Here is a 17,020-nt window from a genome sequence, read left to right on the forward strand (position 1 = left end):
AGGTGGGGTTAAGTAGAGAAGCACCTAACGACCTCACCAGATCACCTGAGGGAGGAAACTCAGAAGCAGCAGTACCAGTTTCCTCCACAAACGGAAGCTCCCAGAGAGAATCAGCCGAAGTACCACTTGTGACCACAGGAGGGAGCTCTGCCACAGAATTCACAACAGTACCCCCCCCCCCCGAACCCTCACCAGAGCCCCCAGGCTGACCAGGATGAGCCACATGAAAGGCACGAACAAGATCGGGAGCATGGACATCAGAGGCAAAAACCCAGGAATTATCCTCCTGAGCATAACCCTTCCATTTAACCAGATACTGGAGTTTCCGTCTTGAAACACAAGAATCCAAAATCTTCTCCACAATATACTCCAATTCCCCCTCCACCAAAACCGGGGCAGGAGGGTCAACAGATGGAACCATAGGTGCCACGTATCTCCGCAACAATGACCTATGGAAGACGTTATGTATGAAAAAAGAATCTGGGAGGGTCAGACGAAAAGACACAGGATTAATAACCTCAGAAATCCTATAAGGACCAATGAAACGAGGTTTAAACTTCGGAGAGGAAACCTTCATAGGAATATGACGAGAAGATAACCAAACCAGATCCCCAACACGAAGTCGGGGACCCACACGGCGTCTGCGATTAGCGAAACGTTGAGCCTTCTCCTGGGACAAGGTCAGATTGTCCACTACATGAGTCCAAATCTGCTGCAACCTGTCCACCACAGTATCCACACCAGGACAGTCCGAAGACTCAACCTGTCCTGAAGAGAAACGAGGATGGAACCCAGAATTGCAGAAAAATGGCGAAACCAAGGTAGCCGAGCTGGCCCGATTATTAAGGGCGAACTCAGCCAAAGGCAAAAAGTCATCCTGATCGGCAGAAACAAAGCATCTCAGATAGGTTTCCAAGGTCTGATTGGTTCGCTCGGTCTGGCCATTAGTCTGAGGATGAAAAGCCGAGGAAAAAGACAAGTCAATGCCCATCCTACCACAAAAGGCTCGCCAAAACCTCGAAACAAACTGGGAACCTCTGTCAGAAACGATATTCTCTGGAATGCCATGCAAACGAACCACATGCTGGAAGAACAATGGCACCAAATCAGAGGAGGAAGGCAACTTGGACAAGGGTACCAGATGGACCATCTTAGAAAAGCGATCACAGACCACCCAAATGACTGACATCTTTTGAGAGACGGGAAGATCTGAAATAAAATCCATAGAGATATGTGTCCAAGGTCTCTTCGGGACCGGCAAGGGCAAAAGCAACCCACTGGCACGAGAACAGCAGGGCTTAGCCCGAGCACAAATCCCACAGGACTGCACAAAAGAACGCACATCCCGCGACAGAGATGGCCACCAAAAGGATCTAGCCACTAACTCTCTGGTACCAAAGATTCCAGGATGACCAGCCAACACCGAACAATGAACCTCAGAGATCACTTTATTTGTCCACCTATCCGGGACAAACAGTTTCTCCGCTGGACAACGATCAGGTTTATTAGCCTGAAATTTTTGCAGCACCCGCCGCAAATCAGGGGAGATGGCAGACACAATTACTCCTTCCTTGAGGATACCCGCCGGCTCAGATAAACCCGGAGAGTCGGGCACAAAACTCCTAGACAGAGCATCCGCCTTCACATTTTTAGAGCCCGGAAGGTACGAAATCACAAAGTCAAAACGGGCGAAAAACAGCGACCAACAAGCCTGTCTAGGATTCAAACGCTTAGCAGACTCGAGATAAGTCAGGTTCTTATGATCAGTCAATACCACCACGCGATGCTTAGCTCCTTCAAGCCAATGACGCCACTCCTCGAATGCCCACTTCATGGCCAGCAACTCTCGGTTACCCACATCATAATTCCGCTCAGCAGGCGAAAACTTCCTGGAAAAAAAAGCGCATGGTTTCATCACTGAACAATCAGAACCTCTCTGCGACAAAACAGCCCCTGCTCCAATCTCAGAAGCATCAACCTCGACCTGGAACGGAAGAGAAACATCAGGTTGACACAACACAGGGGCAGAAGAAAAACGACGCTTCAACTCTTGAAAAGCTTCCACAGCAGCAGAAGACCAATTGACCAAATCAGCACCCTTCTTGGTCAAATCGGTCAATGGTTTGGCAATACTAGAAAATTTGCAGATGAAGCGACGATAAAAATTAGCAAAGCCCAGGAACTTTTGCAGACTTTTCAGAGATGTCGGCTGAGTCCAATCATGGATGGCTTGGACCTTAACAGGATCCATCTCGATAGTAGAAGGGGAAAAGATGAACCCCAAAAATGAAACCTTCTGCACACCAAAGAGACACTTTGATCCCTTCACAAACAAAGAATTAGCACGCAGGACCTGAAAAACCGTTCTGACCTGTTTCACATGAGACTCCCAATCATCCGAGAAGATCAAAATGTCATCCAAGTACACAATCAGGAATTTATCCAGGTACTCTCGGAAGATGTCATGCATAAAGGACTGAAACACTGATGGAGCATTGGCAAGTCCGAATGGCATCACTAGATACTCAAAATGACCCTCGGGCGTATTAAATGCAGTTTTCCATTCATCGCCTCGCCTGATTCGCACCAGATTATACGCACCACGAAGATCAATCTTGGTGAACCAACTAGCCCCCTTAATCCGAGCAAACAAATCAGATGACAAAGGCAAGGGGTACGGAAATTTAACAGTGATCTTATTAAGAAGGTGATAATCTATACAAGGTCTCAGCGAACCATCCTTTTTGGCTACAAAAAAGAACCCTGCTCCTAATGGCGACGATGATGGGCGAATATGCCCCTTCTCCAGGGATTCCTTCACATAACTGCGCATAGCGGTGTACTCAGGCACGGATAAATTAAACAGTCGACCTTTTGGGAATTTACCACCAGGAATCAAATTGATAGCACAATCACAATCCCTATGCGGAGGTAGGGCATCGGACTTGGGCTCATCAAATACATCCCGGTAATCAGACAAGAACTCTGGAACCTCAGAAGGGGTGGATGACGAAATTGACAGAAATGGAACATCACCATGTACCCCCTGACAACCCCAGCTGGACACCGACATGGATTTCCAATCCAATACTGGATTATGGGCTTGTAGCCATGGCAACCCCAACACGACCACATCATGCAGATTATGCAACACCAGAAAGCGAATATCCTCCTGATGTGCAGGAGCCATGCACATGGTCAGCTGGGTCCAGTATTGAGGCTTATTCTTGGCCAAAGGCGTAGCATCAATTCCTCTCAATGGAATAGGACACTGCAAGGGCTCCAAGAAAAACCCACAACGCCTAGCATATTCCAAGTCCATCAAATTCAGAGCAGCGCCTGAATCCACAAACGCCATGACAGAATACGATGACAAAGAGCAGATCAAGGTAACGGACAGAAGAAATTTTGACTGTACCGTACCAATGGTGGCAGACCTAGTGAACCGCTTAGTGCGCTTAGGACAATCAGAGATAGCATGAGTGGAATCACCACAGTAGAAACACAGCCCATTCAGACGTCTGTGTTCTTGCCGTTCAACTCTGGTCAAAGTCCTATCGCACTGCATAGGCTCAGGTTTAAGCTCAGGTAATACCGCCAAATGGTGCACAGATTTACGCTCACGCAAGCGTCGACCGATCTGAATAGCCAAAGACATAGACTCATTCAAACCAGCAGGCATAGGAAATCCCACCATGACATCCTTAAGGGCTTCAGAGAGACCCTTTCTGAACATAGCTGCCAGCGCAGATTCATTCCATTGACTGAGCACTGACCATTTTCTAAATTTCTGGCAATATACCTCTATCTCATCCTGACCCTGACAAAGAGCCAGCAAATTCTTTTCTGCCTGATCCACTGAATTAGGCTCATCGTACAGCAATCCGAGCGCCAGGAAAAACGCATTGATATTACTTAATGCAGGATCTCCTGGCGCAAGAGAAAATGCCCAGTCCTGAGGGTCGCCGCGCAAAAAAGAAATAATAATCAAAACCTGTTGAACTGGATCACCAGAGGAGCGAGGTTTCAAGGCCAGAAATAACTTACAATTATTTTTGAAACTCAGAAACTTAGTTCTATCTCCAAAAAAACAAATCAGGAATAGGAATTCTTGGTTCTAACATAGATTTCTGATCAATAGTGTCTTGAATCTTTTGTACTCTTGCCGAGAGCTGATCCACAAATGAAGACAGACTTCTAATGTCCAAATAGAAAAAGCGAAAACTGACAGCACTCACAGCATTGGGGCGCCCGTTCGACATCCAGGGAACCGTCCCAGATATAGCCAAATCAACAAGTATAAAATGAACAGCGCTCCATCCAGGTGTAGAAATCTTGAAAAAATAAGCTTTATTCAGCCATGTCATAGCAACGTTTCGACCAGCTTGATAAAGACCAGGTGCTGGTCGAAACGTTGCTATGACATGGCTGAATAAAGCTTATTTTTTCAAGATTTCTACACCTGGATGGAGCGCTGTTCATTTTAGACTTCTAATGTCCATCGCTACACCTGTGTACTGAACCACCCAAATGTCTAGGGGAAAAAAAAGACAAAACACAAAGCCAAGAAAAAAAAATGGTCTCAGAACTTCTTTTTTCCCTCTATTGAGAATCATTAGTACTTCTGGCTTCCTGTACTGTTCTGATAGGCAATTCAGTATCACTATGGACATGGAGGTCAGAGCACATACAGTGATCTGACAATAACCCAAAATAATAGAACGAGCTCTGAGACGTGGGAACTCTGCAGACCGCAATCCCTGATCCTCTCCAAACACAACTAGAGGCAGCCGTGGATTGCGCCTAACGCTCCCTATGCAACTCGGCACAGCCTGAGAAACTAACTAGCCTGAAGATAGAAAAAAATAAGCCTACCTTGCCTCAGAGAAATACCCCAAAGGAAAAGGCAGCCCCCCACATATAATGACTGTGAGTAAGATGAAAATACAAACGTAGGGATGAAATAGATTCAGCAAAGTGAGGCCCGATATTCTAGACAGAACGAGGATAGGAAAGATAACTTTGCGGTCTACACAAAACCCTAAAGAAAACCACGCAAAGGGGCAAAATGACCCTCCGTACCGAACTAACGGCACGGAGGTACACCCTTTGCGTCCCAGAGCTTCCAGCAAAACAAATAGACAAGCTGGACAGAAAAAATAGCAACAAATAGCAAAGAAGCACTTAGCTATGCAGAGCAGCAAGCCACAGGAATGATCCAGAGAAACACAAGTCCAACACTGGAACATTGACAGGAAGCATGAATCAAAGCATTAGGTGGGGTTAAGTAGAGAAGCACCTAACGACCTCACCAGATCACCTGAGGGAGGAAACTCAGAAGCAGCAGTACCAGTTTCCTCCACAAACGGAAGCTCCCAGAGAGAATCAGCCGAAGTACCACTTGTGACCACAGGAGGGAGCTCTGCCACAGAATTCACAACAAAGAATATAACTACTATAATACTGCTCCTATGTACAAGAATATAACTACTATAATACTGCTCCTATGTACAAGAATATAACTACTATAATACTGCTCCTATGTACAAGAATATAACTACTATAATACTGGCCCTATGTACAAGAATATAACTACTATAATACTGCTCCTATGTACAAGAATATAACTACTATAATACTGCTCCTATGTACAAGAATATAACTACTATAATACTGCTCCTATGTACAAGAATATAACTACTATAATACTGCCCCTATGTACAAGAATATAACTACTATAATACTGCCCCTATGTACAAGAATATAACTACTATAATACTGCCCCTATATACAAGAATATAACTACTATAATACTGCTCCTATGTACAAGAATATAACTACTATAATACTGGCCCTATGTACAAGAATATAACTACTATAATACTGCTCCTATGTACAAGAATATAACTGCTATAATACTGCTCCTATGTACAAGAATATAACTACTATAATACTGCTCCTATGTACAAGAATATAACTACTATAATACTGCCCCTATGTACAAGAATATAACTACTATAATACTGCCCCTATGTACAAGAATATAACTACTATAATACTGCCCCTATGTACAAGAATATAACTACTATAATACTGCCCCTATATACAAGAATATAACTACTATAATACTGCTCCTATGTACAAGAATATAACTACTATAATACTGCCCCTATGTACAAGAATATAACTACTATAATACTGCCCCCTATATACAAGAATATAACTACTATAATACTGCCCCTATGTACAAGAATATACTTGCTATTCATACACCTATGCAAATTGCCTCTTCAGGGAGGACGAGGATTTGAACTCTAGCGCCACCTATTGGAAGTAGTGATCCTACAAGTCACTATCGACCCTTTAATGAGCCTTGCAATATGAGTTAAGATAAAAGCCAAACCAGAATCCACATTTCCAGACACAGTGTTTCGGGGCGTTGCCCCTCATCAGTGCAAAGTATGAGATCTGATTTGGCTTGGTGAGAGGCTAAGACTGGGATGTGAGGGGCATTCATCCGCCTGTAAGTATGTATCATTTCCTCCTCTATCCGTCCTGTATTTTGCTGCCTCGCGCTGTTATAAGCTGATAACATTGTTGATGTTGGATTCCATCACTAGATGCTGTCCCTTTATATTGATACTTGATATTCCGCTATGACATCGCCCCCTGCTGCTATGATTTGGCAGTGATTTATGGTTCCTTTACCGCCCGGTATCTCCTGTCACGTTTTCCTCTGTGGGCGCCGCCCTGAGACTAATTAGAGCCCCATCTTATGCGGCGCTTGCTGCACGCTGTAATTAGAGGATCAGTGTCGTGGCTGATTATCTTCCATGATTACAGTCAGTAATGAGTCTTATGAATGTGACTGACATCTCTGCATTCTCCTCGTAGCATCGCTCAGTATAGAGAGGATCCTGCGAGAGCTGTAATGCCAGGCATATCAGATAATCACAAAGCGTCAGATTCTTTTCCATAGAGGCATACATATCTACGTTTATAAAGTGAAATCTGATAACATTTATGCAGACAAGTAAAATAAAATAAAAAACTTTTATATTTATAATAAGTGTAATACTTTTATTTGAGCAGCAGGTGGCAGCATATCCATTCTAATTCTGCAGATAGCGCTACACCCCTATGTGTGGCCAATGGACACCTTTTGGCGTCATGAGCCGTGCTGGTGCCAAGTCCGATCTAAACACAAGTGCCGAGCTTTTATAAAATTATGCCTTTCTTGTGACATCTCAAATATATTTATTTTTTGGAAAACATGAAAATACTAAAAGTATTCTAAAGGTATCCCTGGCTTAAATGGGTATCGTTGGATAGTGCTTGTAAACACAAGCAGTTTTGCATTTTACCGCTTATTAAAATTTTCAGCCTGTCTTGAGATATTAACACTTTTTTCTTTTGTTGCCTTGGAGACCGACCACCGCTGCTAGACAGCAGAACATCCGCAGTGCTTAAAAACTCTTTTCTATTGAGCTTGTAAGCACCGTTTTGAAGCTGGAAAGGATCACTAGAGGGCGCTGTTGCCTCCTAATCCCAGCATTGTACTTACAAACTAGACAGCAGCGGTGGTCGGTGGTCGGTCTCCTAGATCAGAGGTCCCCAACTCCAGTCCTCAAGGCCCACCAACAGGTCATGTTTTCAGGATTTCCTTTGCATTGCACAGGTGATGCAATTATTACCTGGGCAAGACTAAGGAAATCCTGAAAACATGACATGTTGGTGGGCCTTGAGGACTGGAGTTGGGGACCCCTGTCCTAGATAACAAGCTGTAAACAAAAGAAAAGTGTTCCTATCTCAAGAATGGCTTAAAATTCTGACAAACAATAAGTGGCAACAGTGTTTGTTTTAGCAAGCACTATCCAACAATATCCATTCATGAAGTTGAGAAAAATCCTTGAAAGGGGTATTTCCATAAAATATATGCGCATAGGGGCAAAATGTATGGTCACTCATAATCCATCACCTGAGACCTCCTTGATCATGCCGCCTTGTGAATGAAGCGGTAGTACCGTACATATCCGTTAACTTCTATGGGACTGATGGAAATGGCTGAGGCATCAGTCCCAGAAAAGTGAATGGTGCATCACATATGTAGACTACCACCCCATTCACACAGGCGGCTTTGGAACCTTCATTCTAGAGATCAGTGAGGGTCCCTGCGGTCAGACCCCCAGTGATCATACACTGCTCAAAATAATAAAGGGAACACTTAAATACCACAATGTAACTCCAAGTCAATCACACTTCTGTGAAATCATCCTGTCCATGTATGAAGCAACACTGATTGTGAATCAATTTCTCCTGCTGTTGTGCAAATGGAACAGAAAATAGGTAGAAATGATACGCAATTAGTAAGGCAGCCCCTATAAAGGAGTGGTTCTGCAGAGGGTGACCACAGACCATTTCTCTGCTCTCATCCTTTTTGGCTGTTGTTTTGGTCACTTTTGCATTTTGTCATTGCTCTCACCCCTAGAGGTACTTTACAGTAGCATGAGGCGGTGTCTACAACCCACTGAAGTTGCTCGGGTAGTGCAGCTCATCCAGGATGGCACATCAATGCGAGCTGTGGCAAGAAGGGTAGCTGTGTCTGTCAGCGTAGTGTCCAGAGCATGGAGCAGATACCAGGAGTCAGGTCAGCACACCAGGAGACGTGGAGGGGCCGTAGGAGAAACCCAGAACCCAGCAACAGGACCGCTACCTCCTCCTTTGTGCAAGGAGGAAAATCATGTCTCGTTCCATCCACTAACACCACCACAGACTGTCTAGGAGTTAACTGATACTGTAATCAAGGTCTGGGAGGAGATCCCTCAGGGGCATGCCCAGGCGTTGTAGGGAGGTCATACGGGCACGTGGAGGCCACATACACTACTGAGCATCATTTCCTTGTCTTGAGGCATTTCCACTGAAGTTAGATCAGCCTGTAACTTCATTTTCCACTTTGCTTTTGAGCATCATTCCAACTCCAGACCTCCATGGGATATTAGTTGTGATTTACATTGATCATTTTTAGGTTTTATTGTTCTCAACACATTCCACTATGTAATGAATAAAGATTTACAACTGGAATATTTCATTTAGTGATAGCTAGGATGTGGGATTTTAGTGTTCCCTTTATTTATTTTTTGATCAGTGTATATATGACACCCATCCTGCGGATAGATCACCAATGTATTTAGTGTGAAATCCCCTTAACAGTGTCCATATGCAGTACAGGAAAGTTGGCTGGAACTGACTTTAGTGGGATCAACCAACTATCTTACTTGTGTGGGGGAGAAGGATCAGACATTTTGGATGTCAACATGCCCGCTCTTTTTTTTTTTTACCTTCAGCAGATGACACACGGCTCTGACAGCAGCTTATTCTTCCTCTTCCCATAGAAATAAACAGAAAACTTCTACATGTACACCTCCAGTGTTGGTGTCACGCGCGTCGAGGTGCTAGTGTGCCCTGTATCCCATCTTTCTTCAGTTTTAATGTCACAAACTATATACAGATTTAATTGGCTTTTTGCTATGTGATAGAAAGGGGCTTTTTATTCTTAGGATTTTCCCAGGATCTCTATGATTGTGGTATTTCGTCTGATTACACTTTTTTATCTGTGTGTCACTTTTCAGCATTTATTGGATTACGTCCTATCACCTGTGTAGGATACTACTTGGACTGCTCTTTTATTGGTATAGCCGCTATGTCTTTTCCTTACGAACATATATCTGATTTATTAAAAAAGGTGCCAGGCTCTTTTGCCTCTCACATCAGGGATATATTTGGTCTTTTATATGGATTATACCATCTACATTTCTTACATTGTTTACTTATACATTACATTATTTTTTTCTATGATCCTGTATTTATCAACTAAAAATATTGTCTATTTTACATTATTTTGTTTGTGTGCGCCTATTTCTTCATTTGGCAACATTTAGTTATTACAGCTTTTCTGTCCCATTTGATTTTTTTTTTTTTTTGTTTATTTCTACATGTTAAAATTTAACCTAATTTTACCCCTTATTAAAAAAAATAAAGTTTTCCTCCTTTAAAAACAATGTGGAAAAATAGCAATATTGACCAAAGAAATAAAGAGATTTTTTTTTTTAATGAAATAATCAGCAGACAAGAAATGTCAAAACAGTGTGGACATAACCCGGAGATTAATTCTTTTTTTCCCACAGTGTTATTTTCCTGTTTATCACTAGGTGGCAGCATCTGTGCACTTTGTTACCTTAGTGAACCACTAGGTGGCAGCATCTTCTCTCCTATAAATTCTTCACCTGCAAATTAAAAAAAATTAATAAAACAAACCTAATGTATATTCACTTTAAAAGCATAATCTCTCGGAGAGCTTTTATCTTGTTAGTTTTTAAAATATCACAATCTGCTGTTAGTTGTAGTAGCACAAGTGTTCAGATCTAGTTGTGCGACACTACACACTATAATGTTCGGGTTGACGTTTGCCATTTCTTGCCCCCTTTTTGGCATTTCCACAACAAGTTAAAATGACTGTAAAGCATTTGGACTCTTGGCCACGTAGCACACTGTTCTCATTCAGGCGACCATTGCTGTCTTGCAGCGTGTGAATGTAGCTTGGCTGCAATACCAGACACAGCCCATAAACAAGGGTGGAGCTGTTTCTTGAAAAAAAGCAACTATAAGGTTCTCATGCAGCCATTTAATGAGGTGGCGTGACCATCGCACGAAGGGCACACGTGTGTGTAACCGCAGCCTCGCTGCTCGTTCTGGGAGGCTTTGCCTGCTGGTTGTAAGGAGACGCACGGCGAGGAGGATCCGCAGGACTCCTGACGTCTCTATCTCCGTGTTCTGGATTTATTTAGAGCCTGATATAATTTGCAGTTGCAGCTTTGTAATTTTCTTTGTGGAGCCCCCGCCAAACACTGGAAGTATCTATTAACCCTTTAATTACGACATGTTAATGAATATATTGAGTATAGCTCAATACTGCGAAGCCCAAATCCACCACTGATCACCAGTTTACACATTTTATGTTTAGACTTGTCCTTGAGTCACTTTGTTTACTTACTGGAAACAGTCAGCAAGCCACCTCTGTCCCTCCGGCCACCTCTGATTGCTATGACATCTTAGGCTACTTTCACACTAGCGTCGGACTCGGCCCATCGCAGTGCGTCGGGCCGACGTTAGCAGTGAATGCGCCGCACAACGGGGGCAGCGGATTCATTTTTCCAGCGCATCCGCTGCCCCATTGTGAGGTGCGGGGAGGTGGGGGCGGAGTTCCGGAAAAAGCGGACCGCCGGCAGTAAAAAACGTTACATGTAACGTTTTTTGCTCCCGGCGGTCCACCACAACACGGCGCAACCGTCGCACGACGGTTGCGACGTGTGTCAATGCGTCGCAATGCGTCGCTAATTTTAGTCTATGGGGCAAAAACGCATCCTGAAGACAACTTTGCAGGATGCGTTTTTTCCCCTAAACGACGCATTGCGACGTATTGAAAAAAAACGCTAGTGTGAAAGTAGCTGCTGATCAGTTAGCATATCAGATAACAGGACTGTGTTTGATTTACAAATGGTACTTTCTAGAATGCAAATGATCAGAGTGAGCTCTAAAGAGGACCTTTCACCAAATGTATCATGCTGCACTGGACACAGGATGTAATAGTGGCTGCAGAGTGGAATAAACATTTTTTTTTTTTTTACTTTGCCTTTCCCTCTCATAGATATTAGCAATAGTGATGAGCGAATATACTCATTACTCGAGATTTCCTGAGCACGCTCGGGTGTCCCTCCGAGTATTTTTTAGCGCTCGGAGATTTAGTTTTCATCGCCGAAGCTGAATGATTTACATCTGTTACACAGCATAAGTACATGTGGGGGTTGCCTGGTTGCTAGGGAATGGCTTACAGATGAGGTGAGGAAAACTAAATCTCCGAGCACTAAAAAATACTCGGAGGTCACCCGAGCGTGCTTGAGAAATCTAGAGTAACGAGTATATTCGCTCATCACTAATTAGCAATAAAATATTAAAGTTATCGTTTTTTGTTTTTTTTTTAAGTCCAGGTGGATGTGATTAGTTAGTTTTCATTGGGGGCGTGTACTTCTTCCGCACCTATGAAGCAGACCAATCACAAGTAAGCAGCAAAACATCAGAAAAAGAACATGCCCCCACCATAGTTTCTCAGTGTGTGAGATGTAAGGATACAGCCCTGATCTCCAGGTCTAACCTCCTGCATGACTAGGAAATGCTGGGAGATTAGACAATAGATGACTCACACCTTTCAGATAAGGTCCCTGTGGGTGGAGCTCCGGAAAAGCTGAGCTTAGCTGTGTTACATTACTAACCCTTCTGTGGAGACACGGGCACGCATACAGAGAGAAGGTAACGACAAGCTTAGGAAGATGATAGTCCATTGAGGTACAAGGACATTTGACTGGAGGGTCACAAACTGACTTCTCCAAACATCTCCATGGAGTAAGGCGACTAGCAGGTCCCCATTACTGGCCCTTACAAATGTATCCATGTGGCTCAGGTGACCGAAGTGTCATGATCCCAATGGCAGGGGATCACAATAGGACAAGCACAAAAAACAAAACAAGCTCTAGGGTGATGGAAACTGAGCTGACCGCGATCCTGAACCTAAACACACAACTAGCTGTAGCCGGGGAACGTGCCTACGATCATTCCTAGACGTCTCGCGCCAGCCGAAGGACTAACTTCCCCTATTAGAAGAAACACAGACCTCTCTTGCCTCCAGAGAAACACCCCACAGAAATAGCAGCCCCCCACATGTAATGACGGTGAAATGAGAGGAAAGCACATACGTAGTTATGAAAACAGATTCAGCAAAATGAGGCCCGCTAAAGCTAGATAGCAGAGGATACAAAAGTGAACTGCGCGGTCAGCGAAAAACCCTACAAAAAACCATCCTGAAATTACTTGAACTCATGTGCCAACTCATGGAACATGAGGAGTAATATCAGCCCACTAGAGCAACCAGCAAAAAGGAATCACATATCTGCAAGCTGGACTAAGACAAAAATTAAGCAAAACGTGGAACAGGAAAATCAAAAACTTAGCTTGTCCTGAAGATTACAGAAGCGGGAAGCAGAGGTAACAAGACACACTGATTACATTGATAGCCGGCGAGGAAATGACAAGAAAGCCAGGTTAAATAGGAAACTCCCATATCCTGATAGAACAGGTGGACACCAGAGACCGCAGAAAACAAAAGTCACCCAGTACCATCTGTAACCACCAGAGGGAGCCCAAAAACAGAATCCACAACACCGAAGTGTCCAAATTATGACTACCCCAAATGTATCCATGGGTTCGCAATGGTCAATGGAGCAGATCTGCATTCTTTCAGCCGGGGCTGTGGTCCCCTATCCTGTAGAATGAAAAATCTGTGCTCCTGGTGGTGGAGTCATGATGTCTTGGCTGCTGTCCTGTAGAGAGTCTCTGGTTCTTTGGATCTTTGGATCTCTTGGAGGTCTGGAAGTCTCTCTCTGTATATTAGGAGGTATCTCTCCTTTTTATAGTTAACAAATGTTCTTCAAGCCATCATTCACAGGTAAAGGGGAAGAATGGTGATGACACCAACTTGCATTGTTTGATTACGTAATCTGCAAAGTTTTTCCTCCTCTGTTTTGCAAGTCAACAAACTATCTGGCCTGGACAATGTGTAATCAGCATATCAGCAAACATCATATTTCAATGGCCCTGCATAAAAGAAAAGTCAACATTTCAGATTCTTGACCAATTGAAGAAAAAAACACATAAATTCAAAAGTCAACATATAGATAAGTCTGTTCCTCCTGGCTTGCTGAAAATAGATGAAGTCACAAAAAATAGCCCCAGAAATAACGAAGTCCATCAATATATGGACAAAGTATCTGCAAATATATGATGCACAACATGAGATACTCTCAAATCAAAAAGAGAAGTCTCAGACCTAGATACTTAGATAAAACAAAAAGCTTTATTGATACAATAAAAACACAATACAAAAAAAGATGCTGGAATATACCACAAAAGAGGGACCCAAAGTCATAGGAATCCACAAACTAATCCCGATTGTACCATAACCCTATGCCAGAATATTAACAACAATACAGGGAGACAATGTCCCAATCAGCTGTACTGCTGGGTTCAATAAACCAGTGTGCTGGATGTCTGCTGCTATACGCAATACATACATACTAGTGTGCACATAAAATTACCCGATAAGTGTAACATAGAAGTAAACTGGCAGGTACATACCACTATGTGGATCAGCGTGGAGTCCCGGACGTCCCTCTGCCCCTACACGCGTTTCGCACTGCTTCAACGGGAGGCGTGTCAGGGCAGGGGAGAGACCGGTTTATATATCATGCTAAGGAGCCCCAATAGGTGAAGGATTAATAACAACAGGTGATTCCCTGGAGTGCCGGAATTCAATTAGTATATCGCCTCCCTAAAGGATGACGTAACCGCGCCTGCGCATTAAAGATGATCCCTTTTAACACAAGGAATGGACCGCGCATGCGCATACAATAAAAAGCGCAGCTACGTCCCCAAAGAGGATGACGTAACTGCGCCTGCGCACTTGGGATGATCCCTTTAGACACAAGCAATGGACCACGCATGCGTATACCAAAAGGAGCGCAGCCACGTCCCCCAAAGGCAAGCTAATAGCAGAAATCAGGTGGCATAACTCATACAATAACCAAGATAGCGGACATGCACACATAATCATATGTACTAAAGTGCAGGTATAAACCCACATCGATGACCATGTATTGGTAAAAAATGGAGCTGAATAATGACACATGCCCATAGCGGCCGAGCCCAAGAATAAAAATTGAGGGATCGCAAGCGGTCATGCGCGCCAGTCGATCAGGGCAATTATGTCCCAATCGACCAGCACCACAAACGACCATTCTTAATCCCTCATTGGGCTCGCAGCTCAAGCATGCGTACACAACTCCATATAATCACCAATATTATACTCCAAAGCTTATTCTATCATAGGGTATAGATGGAAAATCCACCCATCCAATAAAATATCCAACATGATTACATTATAATACAAAAAACTAATAACAAAAAAGTGAAATAGTGCCTACGAAAATACAACATATAAATATATATAATATATTATAAATAAATGTCTAAAAGGCTCACATAATAACATATATAAGCATAAAATACCCTCCGAAATGTCTAATTAACAGTTTTATATACGATCAATATTGAATATTATAAGTGTCTATAAAGCCAGTAATACAGCCCCAGATATATACAAAATGAAACATCCAAATAAATAACCTACACAAAACACCCCACGAATATATGGAACAGTTTGTATACAATGTCCAATATAAATACACCAAAATACATTATATAAAATGTGGGAAAACATGTCCTCCATATAGGCTCCAGATAGTCCATTTCTGCTGTGTATCATCCCCCTTCACATATTGGAACTTCGCATATCCTAATGTCCAATTCTGAATAGAAGCCCTGTATTGTTGTTAATATTCTGGCATAGGGTTATGGTACAATCGGGATTAGTTTGTGGATTCCTATGACTTTGGGTCCCTCTTTTGTGGTATATTCCAGCATCTCTTTTTTTGTATTGTGTTTTTATTGTATCAATAAAGCTTTTTGTTTTATCTAAGTATCTAGGTCTGAGACTTCTCTTTTTGATTTGAGAGTATCTCATGTTGTGCATCACTCATTGCTGAAAATAGATGTCTGGTTAATTAAGATAAAATGCTGTGTGATCACACCTTTTATCAGCTCTCCTCCCTTCCTAGCACTGTCAACTCTGATATACTGACCTCCTTCCCCACACACTACTTTCTGGAGATGTGTGTCAGGCTCATTATTCTGTATGGAGCAATATATGGGGCTCATTATTCTGTATGGAGCAATATATGGGGCTCATTATTCTGTATGGAGCAATATATGGGGCTCATTATTCTGTATGGAGCAATATATGGGGCACATTATTATGTATGGAGCAATATATGGGTCTCATTATTCTGTGTGGAGCAATATATGGGGCTCATTATTCAGTATGGAGAAATATATGGGGCTCATTATTCAGTATGGAGAAATATTTGGGGCTCATTATTCTGTATGGAGCAATATTTGGGGCTCATTATTCCGTATGGAGCAATATATGGGGTTCATTATTCCATATGGAGCAATATATGGGGCTCATTATACTGTATGGAGCAATATATGGGGCTCAATATACTGTATGGAGCACTATGTGGTTCCCATAATACTGTTTGGAGCACTATATTGTCCAGTTACTGAGTAATTGATGTCACTCATGTAATGTAAGAAGTAAGGGAAATCTTTGGCATTGTACTATATCTATGTTTCTCTGCCGTATCTGTGCATCATGAATTGTGATATGTGTTAAAGGGGCCACTGAGACTCTTTTGCCCCCGGGCCCATGAAAACCTGGAGCCGGCCTTGACAGTAACCCCACTTTCCAACTCACTCCAGATATCAAACGAGCGGTTTATAGTGTGTGTGTTGGAGTATTCTATGTGTGTGGGTTTATGCTGTGTATGTGGGGGCCTATGCTGTGTGTGGTATTATGCTGTGTATGTGGGGGCCTATGCTGTGTGTGGGATTATACTGTGTGCGGGGGCCTATGCTGTGTGTGGTATTATGCTGTGTATGTGGGGGCCTATGCTGTGTGTGGTATTATGCTGTGTATGTGGGGGCCTATGCTGAGTGTGGGATTATACTGTGTGCGGGGGCCTATGCTGTGTGTGGTATTATGCTGTGTATGTGGGGGCCTATGCTGAGTGTGGGATTATACTGTGTGGGGGGGCCTATGCTGTGTGTGGGATTATACTGTGTGGGGGGGCCTATGCTGTGTGTGGGATTATACTGTGTGGGGGGGCCTATGCTGAGTGTGGGATTATGCTGTGTATGTGGGGGCCTATGCTGAGTGTGGTATTATGCTGTGTATGTGGGGGCCTATGCTGTGTGTGGTATTATGGTGTGTATGTGGGGGCCTATGCTGTGTGTG

This window comes from Ranitomeya imitator, chromosome 1 (genome assembly GCF_032444005.1).
Source record: "Ranitomeya imitator isolate aRanImi1 chromosome 1, aRanImi1.pri, whole genome shotgun sequence".
Taxonomy (NCBI): domain Eukaryota; kingdom Metazoa; phylum Chordata; class Amphibia; order Anura; family Dendrobatidae; genus Ranitomeya; species Ranitomeya imitator.